The sequence below is a fragment of the Lolium rigidum genome, chromosome 7 (assembly GCF_022539505.1).
Source record: "Lolium rigidum isolate FL_2022 chromosome 7, APGP_CSIRO_Lrig_0.1, whole genome shotgun sequence".
In the NCBI taxonomy this organism is placed as follows: Eukaryota; Viridiplantae; Streptophyta; class Magnoliopsida; order Poales; family Poaceae; genus Lolium; species Lolium rigidum.
In genome coordinates this window covers 319641017-319657586 of record NC_061514.1, presented here as the reverse complement: position 1 = coordinate 319657586, position 16570 = coordinate 319641017, and the positions used below count along the sequence as shown (strand labels likewise).

Here is a 16570-nt window from a genome sequence, read left to right as displayed (position 1 = left end):
TCTTGAAGTTGGTAGTCCGGGAGACTCCCTTGTTCTTTCCCTTGGACTTGTGGGCATTTTTACGCACCATATTGGCAGCAGAACGTCCCTCGGTTCCTCCGAGTGTGTTTGTCTTTTGCCCTCGCCTTCTCCTCAACATCCAGAGAGCCCATGATATTCTCAACAGAAAACTCATGCCTCGATGTTTTAGAGAAGTGGCAAAGTTCCTCCATGAAGAGGGAAGCTTAGCGACAATGCATCCCGCGACAAACTTGTCCGGTAGCACACACTTGAGAAGCTCGAGTTCCTTTGCCATGATCTGTATCTCATGAGCCTGTTCTACTACAGATCGGTTCTCAACCATTCACGTAGTCATTGAACTGCTCCATAGCATACGGTTCACCTCCGGCATCGACAACACCAAACTTAGCGTCCGGTGCATCCCACAGTTCCTTCCCATTTCGGATGTGCGGATAAGCATCAACCAACTTGTCTCCAAGCACACTTAGGACGGCACCCACAAAGATTACGGTGGCATCCCCGAACGCTTTATCCTCTTCGGGAGTAAGCGGACCTCCGGGAATACCTTCCGCAACTCGGTGCACACCCATAGAAGTGAGCCACAAGAGGGTCTTACTCTGCCATCTCTTGAAATGAGAACCCGTAAACGGGCTCGGTTTGAGCGCAGCAGCAAAACCAGACGGTGAAAATTGCCTAAGCATATAAGGTTTTTGGATTGTTAGATTATTAGGCAATTTCCGTGTGAGTTTAACTACCGAAATCAACATTACAGATGCACAAGCATACTTAACCATACTCATCAGACTAAGCACATGCATCAGATCTGAACATGGAACAAGTAGCAGTGCAAGGTAGGAGAGGAAAAACATGTACATCGCGACCGGGAAGGTCGCACCAAGCAACGAGCACCACCACCATGGGAGTTGTTGATGTCGCCCATGGTGTAGTCGGATCCGTCGATGAAGCGGCCGAACCGTCGATGAAGAAGACGAACAGCAGCGAGCAGTCGCGCCGAGACGCTCCCCAAAAACCTTATCGCCCGTCTCCCGGTGCAGGATCTCAACGGACGGGGTTTCGGAGGCCTGCTCTCCCGGACGGCTGTGCACGCAGTCGCCGGGGTGGGGAAGACTAGAGAGTAGCACAGCAAAAGAAACTTTCGCGAGAGAGAGAGATCTAAGAGCACTGTTTCCAGATCTGATCGGTCTCCTTGTATAGCCTGGGAGGAAGCCGACCCGCCCGCGTTGACACGCGTAGGAAGCCAGGGACACGCGGCGAGCATGCACATGCAGGTCGACACGTACCCAACACAGTTGGTGCACCAAGCAAAAATTTAGGCTTCCTTGAGTGTGTCTCGAACTCGAGTCACGAAACGCGACGTGCGTGACGTGCCGTGACGAGGCGGGCAGAGGAGGAGGAGTGCGCGAGGGCTTCTTCTATTCTCACTCACTTGAAATGACTAGAACAGCAGCCCTTATATACCACTCCAACTCTCTCCCAACTAGCAATGTGGGACTAAACTTTGTCCCCCAAGACTGTCCCAAGCTGCCAACGTGATGGGCCTTGAGATTTCAGGAATTGTAGACTATATGGGCTGCCTTACTGGGCTGCAGCCCATCTACATTTAACAGAAACCACAAAAGATGGAACTCAATAAAGGGGGCGATGCGATCTTGCCTTCGGTGCTTGGTCACGCAAACATTCGTGATGTACCAAAACATCTCTAGTTCCCAAAACATGGCTAGTCTGACAATATCGCATTATAACCAAAGCAATGTGCCATGCCTAGCTTGAAGCTCGGATTTCTCTCCTTGCCACCGCGACCGCCCCTCTCTTATAGGATCCACACTAGATTTAGATGTGCGCCTTGGCGCACGACCCCGTAAAATTCACGCTGGTTTATAGTTTTTTAGGTTTTACAAAACAAAGGCAGTAGAATGAAAATAGGACAAAACACACGAAATCACGAAATGTACCACACGCTTATGTACAATCTTTCGCATTGGTAAACAATTGGGAAAATACTATTATGCATCTATAAGGATCAATGATAAATCGTCCAAAAACAAGCAGACCTATAAAATGCAGAGAAATATATTACACATAGTGAAGTAGCGGTATAAGTTCAGAGAAAAATACATTGCTTCTCCATGTGTAAGGTCTACATATATACTCCAGTAGTTCTTGTCCACTAAACAATTGGGAGTACATGAGAAGCTTAGGTGACTTCCTTCACTTTGATATATAGAACGTGAACAAAGCTCAGTAGCATAAACGGTAAGAATCCGAAGAGTGCTCACAACAAAACCCCAGAGGCAAGGAACACACTTGAAGAGCTAGGGCACAAGCTCTCTCGCATCAGTGGATAGTGACCTGATGGGTAAAACACAAAATCAAGGAATAAGATTTCATTTAAAAAGCATACGAAAAACAAATTTTCTAATTTCATTGTACAATAAAATATAATATACTTTAGCAGCAACTTCATGACTGAAGCAAGATGTAAGTAGATGATGCCAACAAAGGTATAATATACTTCAGTAGTGTGACAACAAAGTCAGGTACGACTACATGATGCCAACAGAAACTAAGAAATATTGCTTAACTCATGCAACTGCAAAATCTAGTTCGTTCTGAATCCTATTGCCAGTGCAAATCAACTAAGCAAGCATCGTTATGAAGCCAATTGCCAGTGAGATATCAACTAAGCAAGTATGAACCTGACATAAATGAAGCATAGCATAAACCATGCTGAATATGAAGTACCCAGCATAGCATGTATATCAAACCATAGAGACCTACATCTAAGTGTCAAAAGTAGGGAAATATATTGCATATAGGTACATATACATGGTCCTAAGATAACAATAATCGAACACAGGGTAGACACCCATTTGGGTTCACAGCAGAGCTGTTCATTATTTACATATAATAATACAAAGCATCAAACAAGAGCAACACGATGATAACAGAGGTCACTACCCAAAACGGAACATCGGAAGCAACTAGTACAGAAGGCGGTCAGGTTCTTAGTAATATACAGATACTTTCTCATAGGACTAAAATAAGTAAGGTAAGGCTAGTAAGAGGTAGATCCACCAATCATTGAAAATAAGTAGCTAATATACATAGTTTGGAGCAGACATGGTATACACAGTAGGGCAAAGGTAGAATACTATATGAACAAAAACAGAGTGTCTAATTAGATGTCTTGGCTCACTTGAGCAAAAACCCACAACATGGTGTTTGTGGAGGACAAGAAGTTGGTGACTTGGGGTCGACTATGTCTTGGATCTCCATGTGTTCAACACCAATTTGTATATGCTATGCACTACTATCGGTCCTAGAAAAACTGCAATACCAAATAATCATCAGTTAAGCAGCCAAGGAGAAAAATTTAAATAAAATACATAGCGATAACTCAGTTGTAAAGAGAAGTAGCTCAGATTTCTTATTTAGCAAGGAGGCAGATGTCAGAACTACGGTGGGCTCTACATACATGACATCGACACTAATATTTTTTGGTAAAAGCAAAACTCAGGAGATATATAAGGTTGTACTTGGTACATACTACATAGATACAAATCAACATGCATCTCCAGATAGAGTTTCAAGCTGGAACCGCTAAGTGTTGGCCTCTCATAGTTGTTCCTCTAAGTCTACACTGCAATCTTCAAATCATCTCTTGCACATGTGAGAGCGAACCTCTACGATAAAGCATATAAAATAATAGCAAACTGTGACATCAGTATACAAATGAAAATAGGGATTAACCAACGGATAACCAGCGGATCATGCAACGCAGGAAGACATAAGTTACAAAATGATACTTGCATTAGAATTCAGGAACTTATTCAAGGTAGATGATGAACTGGTCCAACTTTCAAAGTTGGAGTGAAAACATTACTGTAAACATTCAAGGAGGAGCCTGGTATCAAGAAGGGAAAAAAGACACAAAGGGAAAATTTCAAATAAAAAAACAGTTTGTAAACCTTAAGAGGTTTCTGATTGCACTGTAAGGATGAAAGACCAAACATAACTAACTTTTAATACTTATTACTAACAAAGAGCCATCATGATGATAAAATACCGAAGTTGAACCTGTAATTGGTAAGTACCGCAAAGTCATTTATATTTCCTCAATTGTTTCTGTACAAAATACTGATAGGCTAATTCTTTCCGTATGATTGTTTGTTGCATTGTTTATTCACCTTAAAGCCGTAGGTGTTATTATTATTTACTTCTGTTGGCTGTACATGAAAGGCTCAAAAACATTCTTTTTTCTGGAACATGGGTTTGTTGACAGTCTTACTTATTGTCAGAAATAGCATATAAGTGGGCTACATAATAGTTGGATCTACACACATGCAGGGTGTATACCGACACATATATACAACCGAAGGTTCAAGCTAGGACCGTAGGATGTACTTTTCTTTAAAAGGAACGAACATTTGTGGAAATCTTGCTGGGTACTCTTGTAGTAGGATGGACCGCATAGGACTAATATTTATAATTTGACAATGAAAGAACTTCCACCTCTGTACGGGCCTCTAAGAACAAATCTGGACACCATGGAAATAAGTCTACACGTAGATAAAGTGGCATACACAGATTAAGAACTTACTTTGATATGCACCATTCCCTTTCTTTTTCATCAAAAGATGGATCCCGAGCCTATGAACTTATCTTCCTCCATTCAACAATATCCCGAGGCTATGGAAGTAAGTAGTAACAATATATATAATAATCAGGTGAGTGCACATAGTATTTAATCGGGGCACATTTAATATAATTTGAAGATTTTACATAACCAAGATTTGAAACATCATGATATCTTCTTTTACTATGGTCTATGTAACCAGAATACTTACTGAAAGCAAACATGTGGTACAAAATGAATACTTCAGTCATTGAAAAGAAACTTTTATAAATCTTCGTTTCAATTCATGTTTCCCGATAATAGAGCTTTCCAAGCACTGAACTGCATAGTCACTTATATAACTACAGCATGTCAAATTACTATTACCTTAGACTTTGCTGGTAGATGTCGTTGTAATCAAGAGGAAGAGCAAGCGCACCTCGAGCATATGCAGACAAATTGACTCCAAGTAACCAATTATGTTTCCATTTTCATAATTTATTTAGTTTAACCATCGGTTAAAACCGGATATCTAAAAATATTGTAAGATAAAACATAAATGTATACGATTTAGCTACATAAACAAAGCTAATGTGTACAGTTTTTTGGCTAGACAAAATATTCACATCTAAAGCTAACGGATGCAGGATCTGGTTGGGGACGGTCTATAAATAATCAAACTCCCACAAATGGAATGAGAAGTTGGTTCACGTAAATGAAAATGAAACCATCCTTGTTGAGGCTCCAAGACACAAACCCATCTAAAAGTTCATCTTATCTGTTTGCGACGCTTCTAATTTACTGAGGTTTTGTCTAACTTCCTCCACATACTTCCGTTCACTGCAGCGAATGGCAAAGAAAAATGGGAAGACAGGGGAATTGGGAACGATCTAGGGCATCGTCGAGCATAGACCAAAAAAATTCCAAGGCAAAGAAACATAAGTTGTCTACAGAAGAAAGAATGGCAACAAATAGGCCTTACAACTACACATTGTATAAGAAAGGACGTGTTTTGGCCCATCGGAATCTATTCAGTCTAATCCGCAAGATTTTATGAGATGGGGTCATACGTTCTCTCTAAAAAAACTTGAGATCATATGTATTATAAAGAAAATAATCTTCTGCACATACAGTAATATATAGCAAGCTATAAATATATCATTTCATAAGTATATCACTTTAAGGAATGGCACCAAGGACAGGAAACAAAATGTTAGGAAAGTGAGACAAAACCTCAATGACTATTTGGACACTACAAAATAGATAATAAGTACCATTCATATAAAAGTATCTAGAGATCAGAATCGGTAGCTCCATAGATAGATAATAACATAATTTGGTTGAAATAATGCCAGAAAATTCAGATATTTAAGTTGAACTTACTAAACATACTCAAGTCTGATATGCAGCTGACCCAACATCCAGAGCACACTTTCTAGGTTACTGATGATCCTCGAGGAGCTCCAACCAGAAGAATCCTCAATATTAACCTGCATAGGCAGGAATGAAATTCCTGCAGTTGTGTCAACTGAAATCATGTCAATAGCCAGGTAATGTGTTTTTTAAGTCATGAATTTACTGGAAGTCTGGAATTAAGATTTAGTTTGTTACTTCCATTTGATTATTTGATGAAAATATGATTATCTCACCCAGTCATGTTCTTATTGCTTAATGTTTTGATCTATAATGCTCTTACCATGCATATAAACTTTGCAGACAGTTGTAGGGTGGATCTTCTTGAGCTGAAAAATCTAGCACACAAGGAAAAAAGGTTCTGCAGAAACTTAAATCAGGTCAAGCCTGCCACAAGAAAAACAGGAAACCAAATGTTGGAAGTCTGAAACAAATCCACTGGTCCCAAATTTAAACCAACCAAAGGCAACTACAAAGTAAGTACATGAGACCTAAATCCAAACATGCTGCCTGTCCAACGTAACAACTCGGGAACCAAAGTTACCTGGCGTTGATCAATGGTGTATAACCTATCATCAGAAAATGGCACCTTGGAGTTGGGATCAAGGAGGCAAGCAGGCCAGCCTGATCATTATTCATATATCCAGGATACCTCAACGTGGTTGTGCTTGCAGATATAATAGTGGAGACCAAAGAGTTTGTTTGTCCAAAGCATGATTTAAACTAACGTCGGAGGACCATTCTATTAGGAGTTGTATCGTCAAGAACAACCACACAGTCAGCATATAGTTCGAGATGCTTCCGATTTAAAAGGAAGTTGTATGGTTGGACAATAATGTCACTCATTTTCAACTGATTTGGAAAGACACAAATATGTCTGGACAAGCTTCTTACTTCACGGATCATTTAGGGCGCCTAGCACATAAGAACCACACTCGAACAATGTTGGCAAGTGACTTCGGATCGGTGGTTTCACTATCTTCTTTTGCCAAAAATAATTTTCAAATATGACAAGATTACTTAGCATATCTGCTATAGAATATATAATAAATAAGATGATTTTCCAATTCGAAACAGGGTTGCAAATTTCCCTGTTTATGGTCAACAGGGGTTGAAAGAATACCTTGAGGACAAATTCAAAGTGCCAGGCAGCGAAGACATGTTTTTTGCAGCACTCCACATTATTGTAAGACAACCATGACCTGAAATGAAACTGAAGGGCAACTGTTAAGAATAAGGAATCAAATACAAAAGCATCCAAATTCCACCCTATATTCAAATAAAGAGCAAGGAAAAATAGCAAATACAAAACTAATACATTTGCACTCTACATGATGGCTGTTCATACAAATAACAACAAGCTTGTATTGCTGAAGAGTACTTGGTAAGAACAAGGAATCGAGACAAAAGCATGCGAGATGCCATCCTATATTCAAATAAATAGCAAGAAAATAGCAAATAGAAAACTAATACATTTGCACAGTACATGCTGGCTGTTCATACAAATAACAATAATTGTACTTCTTCAATTGCAGTTTTATCAAGGTAAAAATGACTTATTTTCTTTGAACTTGCTAATTTTAATATTTTGTTTAAAATAAGATAGCCTGATTAAGAACCTAATAAACCATATAGAAAATATTAACTACATGTTCACCCTCCATCCATAAACATAAATTCATGGTTCAGATCGATATACACCGAGTACACCCGCATGGACATTACAAAGCTAACATACCCGAGCTCATTACAGGTAAATTGCAGTAATATATTTGACCTCTGAGCACAAGATGCATATTATACATTGAATCCATTTTTAGAGAACGAAGGTGTCACATATAATCGGTAAATTTCCTCTCTTTAGAACAACACCGCTTTATCTTTCACCTAGAGCTATTGGGTGCAGATGGACAGTGACCTGTATGAAAAAAATGGGCATTTCCAAGATGAATAATGGGTATTGTAAAGAGTATGAAGAAGGTGATAAAACGTAAAAGAAAAGGTAGAGCAGCAAACCTTGCAGTATTCAATTTCCAAATACAGTGATTGAAGATTACACTTAACCGAATCTTCACCACAAGCAATTTGAAAACTGAGAAATTGAGCAGTATTAGAGCAGATCTATATAGTAGCCACAGAAAAAACTGTTAGATTTCTCAAACGATTTAAAGCATAGAACTATGAGCAAAAAAAGTTGGTAAGAGAAAGAAGAAAAGATGTTGTATCCTGTACAACAGCAGGGACATAACCAGATGCGATGTGCTTGGGGTGGACGCCAGCGTGGTGCTTGAGGCGGCCGGCGATGGAGTTGCGCAGCGTCTAGGCGTGCTCGCCGGCGCCGACGTCCAGGCGCGCCTTCGCTGCCGTCGTTGCCGCATCGCCCACACGCGCCGTCTCCAGTCGCGCGCTCACCGTCGTCGCCGCAGTCGCTGCCGTCGCCCAGGCACACGCTTGCCGCCGCCGTTTCCAGTCGTGTGCTCGCCGTCACCGTCGCCAGGGCGCGCCTTGGCCGCCGCCGTCTCCAGGCGCGCGCTCGCGCTCGCCGTCGCCGCCCAGCGCACGCTTGCCGCCGCTGTTGCCAGGCGCGCGCTCGGCTCCGTCGCCTAGGCGCGTGGTCGGCGCCGCTGCCGCTGCCATGTTCTTCACGGTTGGAGACGGGGGGTGGGAACGAGAGGGGATTGGGAGAGGCGGGGGGGCAGCGGGTCGGGACGGCGCGGCGGCTGAGCATTAGGGATTGGGGAGAGACGACGCGTGCGGGGATTGGGGGAGGGGCGGCTAGGGTTTGCTCCATTGGTTGTCGCTTTTATACCGCTGCGGTAAAAAGCGGATGGCTGAGATCTTTGTTGTCCCTGAGCTGTGACTACCCAGAGTGACTGATGAGCGGACCCGGCCGAAGGTGGGTCCCAAGCGCAGCTGCAGGCGGGTAGACCATGGCCGTTGCATGGCTTTATCTAGTGGGATTCTGCCCAGAAATCAACGGCTGAGATGCATGGGTGAAAAGATCCGACGGATGAGAAGCTGAAATCGCTGTGAATCCCCCTATGGGGGGCATCGTTTATACCTTTAGATTCCAGAACTGTTGGACCCCGTGTCAATGAATGAAGCGTCACCGCGATCAAACCTGCACTGCCAGCTATGCTCAGTTGTGAGAAACTGCAAGTTAAAAAATTTGTTAGAGAGGTATGTCATTTTCTCTTCAAATTCAGTAAATAAAAACATACTCTCTCTAGTCCATATTATTTGCCCCGGGCGTCCCACGTTAGCTGGATATATAATTTAATAGACGAGATATGAAACTTTGTATCTTTCGGTTCTAATTGGAGTCTTCAAAAGTTCGGTTTTGGGTTAATTAATTTCTTGTCATCTCTCCATTTACTGGATCATTGAGCTGACGAGGCAGACAATGCCGTAACAGAAAGCGGGCCAGCAACACGGACCACCGTACCGGATGAATACGTGCAGCAGCCAGCACGACGGCACGGATAAGTCTCGCCCATGGCAGGGCAGCACGTCTCCCCGACAAGTCCACCCTCCTCCCACGCGCGTGCAGGTCCCGTGCACCACCGGATCCGGCGTAGCGTCCGTCATTAAAGGATGTACCGTGTCAACACTTCGATTTATTTTTCTTCCTTTTCTTTTCGGATTGATGGTCTTGGTTCCTTCATTGAAAAATGGCAGCATCACCGGCCGGAACATTGTGCGGCCAACGGTTTTTCCGCACCGTCGTTAGGAATCACGTGATGTCATCTGACTATGATCTGGTCATCATTCAGTCGGACTTAGCGAGCTAAAACAAGTAAATAATATCCAGCTAGCTTCGATTTTTGGAATAGCTTCCAGGATATGTAGTGGGAGTAACATAGGTAATAACATCACACATACATTTTGGTGATATGGCATACTAATAAATGAAGAAAGAGAGTGAGGTGGTAACTAGCTATGTTACCATAACATCACACATCTCAAGGCAATATGAGTCTACAACATAATTAATGACACATTGCATGACACCACATCTAAGTTACTACCCACTATGAAGGTAGTAACTTAGATTAGTAACATGACATATGTTACTAGTCTAAGTTACTCTCCACTATGAGCAGCCTCAGCTCATCTTGGTTACAGTAGTTGCCTGGCGTACGGATCCTCGGACTTGCAGGCGGCGAGTCACTTTGCATGAGATCGTCTGAAAACTCGAGTTGGTTGGCATGAATGGCCATTTCTCAGACTTTAGAGTATCTCCATCGGTTCTTCTTGATAGAGGCTGGGCAGCCCGATAAAGACTTTAGGCTTTGTTTCGTTCTACAGTTTTAGTGGGATCAGTGGAAATAATTCACACCAAACTTTAACTTTTTTACTTATTTTAAATGAATGTTTGGTGCTAGAGTATTGAACGAGATTAATCCCGGCTTATTCTCACTTTCCCTAAACTTTAGTGTATTTAGGTGCTTTTGGTGGCTTTTGCCAAAGCCAAAAGCCAAAAAAAGCCACAACAAACACCCCCTACACCTACCTGTTGAATTAGGGATGAGGTTTTGCGGGGATCAGGTAAAGGTAAGGATTTCACCGAAAACTCTAGAGTATTGTCCTCACTGATCTCCATATACACTCTAGAGCCAAACAAGACCCTAGGGCGGGGACGTTGGCAGAAGGTTTTGGGGGTCGGCTCCCTACACCGACAGTCCCAAATTGACCATCTAAAGATTTAAAAAACAAAAAACAATCTTTAAATTAAGATGATTTTCATTTAAATTTATGGTTTTTTCAATCGTGGAATTATCTAGCTTTATGGGATATGTTTTGAAGTTTTTTCGTACTCCCTCAGATCCAAATTAATTGACTTCACTTTGTCCAGATGCATATTTTAGCTCTAGATACATGCATATCTAGATAAAATTGAGGCAAATTATTATTTAGTACTCCCTTTGATCCAAATTAATAGACCTTAATTTATGTAGATACGGATGACGTATTTTAACTCTAGATACATGCAAATCTTGATAATATTGAGTCATTAATTTAGATCGGAGTATCTTTTTGGGTATTTGCTAGAGTTGTTCTAAGGTGCAGCACTGCCCAGGTTGCTAGAAAAATAGGACATCCGCAGCACGGTGCCAAAACCGCAAACAGAAAGGGCAGGCCAACATGGACCGTCCACACCACATCGGCTCGACTCGCGTACGTACGTACGTCCGAAAGCTTAGACCAGCACGGCAGCACGTCTCCTCAGGTCATCGGGCCACCGTCTGGTAACTCTCTTTGTTGATCCAACCGTGCTCTGAATTTTCAGGCCATGCCTGTAAATGTAAAACGAGCCGGAGCTGACACGCGCCGTTAATTGTCCAGTAATCATGCCTTAGTCCTGTGTCAGCAGTCAACACTCAATCGATTTTGTTTCTTCTCTTTTGGGTGCACGTACGTGTACGCTCGACAGTGGACACACGGCTTTCGTTTCATTAATATCCGTCGTTATTTTTTGAGAGGGTAAGTCCCTGTTCTTCCATTACAAAATGGCAATTATGAGCCTGCAGGGGCATCGCCATCAGATTATTAGTATTTTGCACCGGTGGTTACGAATCATGTGATGTCATCTGACTAGGATCATTCAGCTTGACTAGGAAGATAATCATTTTTCAGGACAAAGCCTGTCCTATTGAGTGTACTCGGGGCATTTGGGCCCTTTTGACTTGCAAGCAAATGAACGCTTGCTTGCTGCATTGGTAGCAGTTTTTAAAATATATTTTTAATACGAGTAATATGTTTTAGTCTTTTAGTTGGTATATGTCTAGACGCATTTAAGCGTGTCTGTTTACTCATTTTCGTCTGTATGTATTCTACGTCGAGATATTAAAAAATATCTGATAATTCGGAATGGACGGGCCGAAGGGCCGCCAGGTATGTTACGGGATTAGTTAACACTGTAACATCGTCGACTTTTAAATATTTTAAACTAGATTAGATCTATACCAAAATAAATAGATCTATACACTACAATACTTTTAGATACTATACGATTCACGAAATAAGGTCTTATATTCGTGTACGGGCTATGGCTTGCATTCGCATGATGATCTTCTAACCCTCAAATCACGAGGGCTCACTTTCCCCCCTCCCCCTCTCTCACGCGTGAACAGTTCCTGAACCTTTCTTCCCTCTTGCCGGGTCTCTCCCTTCTCCTCTCCGCCGGAGTAGCCGGCCGGAGTTGGAGGGGAGATGGCGCCGGAGTAGCTAGGTTCCTTAGGGGTTGCAGCAGTTTGCTGGTAGTGGGTTGTTTGCCCGGTAGTGGAAGCGTTTGGCGAGATCTGGCCGCCTGGATCTCACCATCTTTAGGGTTCTTCTGGTTTCTTCTCCTTCTCCGGTGGTCGGAGGGGGAAGGGGAGCAGCTGAGCGGCGCATCTTTCAATAAAGGTAAGGCGGTCTTCTTCCTGCTGCAGCGAGGATGCGGCGGGCGGCACCTTTTCTTGGCCGGCCTTGGCGGCGGGCGGGGAAGGTGCGCCTGCTGAGGATCTTCGACGTCTGCAAGCTCCTGGCCGGCCGTAGAGGGCGAGGAGGAGCTCAGCGACATCGGCATCATCTTCTCTGCTCCTTGGAAGGTGTATCTCTTCTGCTTCTGCGGTGGAGGTAGCACATCGAAGCTGCTCCTCTCGGCCGGCCATGGAGGTGAGGGTGAGGACGGCAACGATGTTGCTGCTACCACAAGCTTGAAGCGCCGAATCAAGTGCGTGCCCTGGGAAGCGATGTTTTTGAGCAGATCCAAGGTCACTCCGTGGCCTATCCAAGTGCCGGCGATGGACTCCGGCGTTTCAACCTCCGTTGTGAGGTTCTTCCTGAGGGTTGTAGTCGCATACTACGGCTGCGTGGAGGCAAGTGGTTTCGTCCCCGCCTCTTTGCATGACGGGGGCATAGCAGCTCTCTGGCTCGACGGCGGCGAAAGAGAAGGACCTGATTGCTTTTCTTCATCCTTCAGTGAGGTCTTTTCTGCAAATGCTAGGGACCTATATGTAATTTTAGATCTCATGGGGTCCTTTGTAACTTTTTGTAGCGCCACCGTTTGCTTTTAATGAGAAGCTTCCAGCCCCTTCGGGGCACTCCTTGTTCAAAACAATAACCCTCAAATCCGGCCGTCGAACTGATGCCCAAGCATCAATCGCTAGTTCGCTACCGCAGCCAAATGGTACGTTGACCACGACAGGTTCCGTACAAGCTGAGACGTGCATATCCGAACTAAAATACAGTAGGATTATACATGCCCAATGATTCTGCGTAAAAAATCGAAGAGGATCGCCAATGATTGCAGTTTTTTATTGCACTAACGGGACACGAAGTCGTATTCAGATGGCGTGACATTCAGAGATTGGACGTGGCCGCTCGGTCTATGCAGAAGTCTGTTCTTTTTTAAAAAAAATATATATAGTTGAGCAATTTTTTTTGCGAAACATAGTACAGACGTAGACGCTCACATATACGCACACTCACCCTACCCCTATGAGCATCTCCGAGAGACTGCGTCCAAGAAACTTCATCCGACGGGTCTTGGGATTGAAGAAGTCACCACAGACGTCTCGCTGTCGACGTGAACGTCGTCTCCCACTGAAGAATATTCCATCTTTAATGAGACACCAAAGTGTCAAACCTGAGGTTTGAACTCTGGTGGGCTGGAGTGCCACTACCCTCCTAACCACCCAACCACAGGTTGATTCTCATAGTTGATCAACTCTAGCTTCTCGTGTAAATAGCCTAAACGCCCTTATAATAACTATTTTTTTAGAGAACCACCTAGCCCACCAGAGTTTCAAATCCCATGTTTGATATATGTGTGTCTCATAAAGGCGGAATTTTCATTCAGTAGGAGGCGACGTTCCCATCGACAGCGAGACGCCTGTGGTGACTTCGTCAATTTCATGATTCAATCCGTCAGCTTAATCTTTCGGAGGTGCTCATAGGGGTAGTGTGTGCATTCATAGGAGTGAGTGTATGCGCGTGTATATGAGCGCCTGCGTTTGTACTGTGTTTCTAAAAAAAAACTATTTTTTAGGTTTCACCGTCGTTTCATGAAAATTCTGTACATTTTCGAAAATCGTATAAAACATTAAAGTGCACCGTAGATTTATCCTGCAGTGGTATATATATCCTGTTTTCGCTATTGAATCAACGATCGCTCCCTTTTCCGCTAGGAACCTTGGCGTGCTAAAATTTCAGCTTGCACATTCCCACCCTCATGACGCTGCCCCTCTCTGTCCATGTCGATTTGACGGGCGCTTCCTCTCTGGGATCGCGCAACCCTAACCCGAGCCCAGGGTTTCGGTGTCGCGGTTGCTCCGACACCACCGTGACGCTCCTGGTCGCTCTAGTGCCTGGACACGGTAGTGCTGTGTCGACGGTTGCTTTGGGATGCGGCTCGGCCTAGGTGGTGCCATCGTGTCCCCTCCTGTGCCGCCGTGATGGTGCCGTCGGCCGCTACTACTGCTACAGGTGACGTTTTTGTACCCCCCTCTATGCCTACCCTTGTACTGCTCCTCTAGGCCACTGGTTGATGTTTTGTTGGTGTCCTAAGGCTTTGGAATCCTTGCTGCTACCTCACTGGTTATTTACTATCCTACTGGTTCTAGGGTTCCTGATGCTTATGTATTCAAGCCGATTGTTCTAGATGATCATGCAATATTGTTCCTTCTGACTGTAACCTCTTTTACTATAATCAATGCATACTACTGATCGACTATATATGGATATATATGTTGAACTGCTGGCAATGCTCTGAAAGCATTGCAGTACTTGGTTGAAATGGTTATGTCCTCTTGCTATTATTACTGGCCATGGTTGGTTGATGCTATGCTGATGGCTGACATTGGTACTACTGGTTCCCTAGAGTTTCCCTTTGGGAACCAATTTATCTGCTTGCTGTTGTTAGCTCTAATGAGATAATTTGCTTATCTGTATTTATTCAACACCTCTGTTGGAATTGAATGCCTGAATCTGAACTTTATGGAGTGATGATGATTGGTGGTAGCTGCTACTTGAATTTTATGAATGATGTGGCCCCAGTAGTACATTATTGCTACTTTTGGTTGCTCTTCTCTTCACTAAACACGTGGGTTTGATTGAATGGATCAATTTTACAGCAGGTGGTCATTTTTATGATTGCCACTACGCATTTGATGTTGAAAGCAAAAGATAAACATGCTATGTTTAATTCAGATTATGCTTGTTCTTCTGATGGATTCCATCATACTAAAGCTAGGTGTTCTGTTAGTATTTTAGAGGATCAGGTGCTAGCTATTTTTGTAATTCTTGCTATGCCATATGTTGTGTAAGATCGATCATAACAGATTTGTTGTGGTTGGTATCATTCTCAAATTACTACTTGGAATGCCAGTTTTCTGTTTGTTGAGGGAAATGATGATAAAATCATTTCTATCAGCTAAGCTATATATGAAATAGATCCTCTAGATCTATTCCAGGGTATGGATATACCTTACTCCAGCTCCTAGACAATTTTTTTTGTTAGTGTAGAGGTTTTGCTTGTTTATCTTGTCCTGCTCCTCCCTGCTCCTGGCTTGATCTTGATCTACTTCACCATGGTGTGGATTTCGTAGTGGTTTGGTGATGAACTGGATGAACTGTGATGGGTTGTGCTATTCTACCATGTGGTCGTCGATGGATTCATTGGGCTACTGTTACTTTGGCCTTTATAGCCAAAGATGTGCCCTTGCTTGGTCGACAGCAAGCTCCGTGAGTGTGCCGTGTGTGTGCTTACTCACCCTGTGAGTGAGTTGTGTGGGTGTGTGTGTGTGTGGTGAATCACACAGTGAATAAGCTGCTTGGGGGTGAGGGGATGAGTCATTGGATGAGCTCAGGTAGGGTTGATATTATCACTGCGGTGAACTCTTTTTTACTGACAAGTGGCATTGCCACTTGTTTTTATTATTGCTTTCCTTTTTTTGCTTGAGATATAAGGATGATATAGAAATAAAGAATCAAGGTTGTAGCAAGGTTTAGTTTAGGATTTCATTTCCGTCACACATTCTTGTAATTTTCTTTTTATTGTTTTGTTTATTATTGTTTTATATAAAGGATATTGTAAATACAATGTAATATGTATATTTATTAATAAAGCTCAATTTTTTCTTTATTGAGCTTGGAATTTGTATTTTATGATTCAATTACTTCTTCTCCTATTTAAATTCAAATAATTCCATTTCTCATATTCTTATTTATTTTTATGTTTTGAATTAATAGAATATATGTGAATTCCAAGACATATATTATTTTATAATATTATGTTTGATAAGGATTCAAATTTGAGTTTCATTTCAAATTTCCCTCACAAAAACCCTAGATTCGAAAGAGATCATGTCGAAGTTTATTGCACTCTCGCCACACTAAACCCTATTTGCAACGAGAGAGAAACATCGACCCCCCTTACGTTTCATGCATTTAGGCGCGAAAATTTCCACCGTGTTGCGATGAAATGCACAACCCTTTTCCAAATCTACTGTTGGGGGGATAACCCCCGGTATGCCA

The 16570-nt window shown here is 42.8% G+C and overlaps 2 long non-coding RNA genes across 3 annotated transcripts; both read right to left on the bottom strand.

Annotated features, from left to right (window-relative positions):
* Nucleotides 1–2048: 2048 nt before the first annotated feature.
* LOC124676937 lies at nt 2049–4891 on the bottom strand. The gene is made up of 4 exons (XR_006993859.1): nt 4869–4891; nt 4622–4710; nt 3218–3340; nt 2049–2370 (listed from the first exon to the last, which is right to left on the bottom strand). It is a non-coding gene; the product is annotated as an uncharacterized LOC124676937 (long non-coding RNA).
* Nucleotides 4892–4971: 80 nt separating this feature from the next.
* Nucleotides 4972–6687, bottom strand: LOC124678405. 2 transcript variants are annotated; one of them, XR_006994457.1, is made up of 4 exons: nt 6594–6680; nt 6333–6436; nt 6029–6126; nt 4972–5168 (listed from the first exon to the last, which is right to left on the bottom strand). It is a non-coding gene; the product is annotated as an uncharacterized LOC124678405 (long non-coding RNA). The 2 variants fall into 2 exon arrangements; XR_006994456.1 differs by having other exon boundaries at nt 6333–6687.
* Between the last annotated feature and the right edge of the window lie 9883 nt (nt 6688–16570).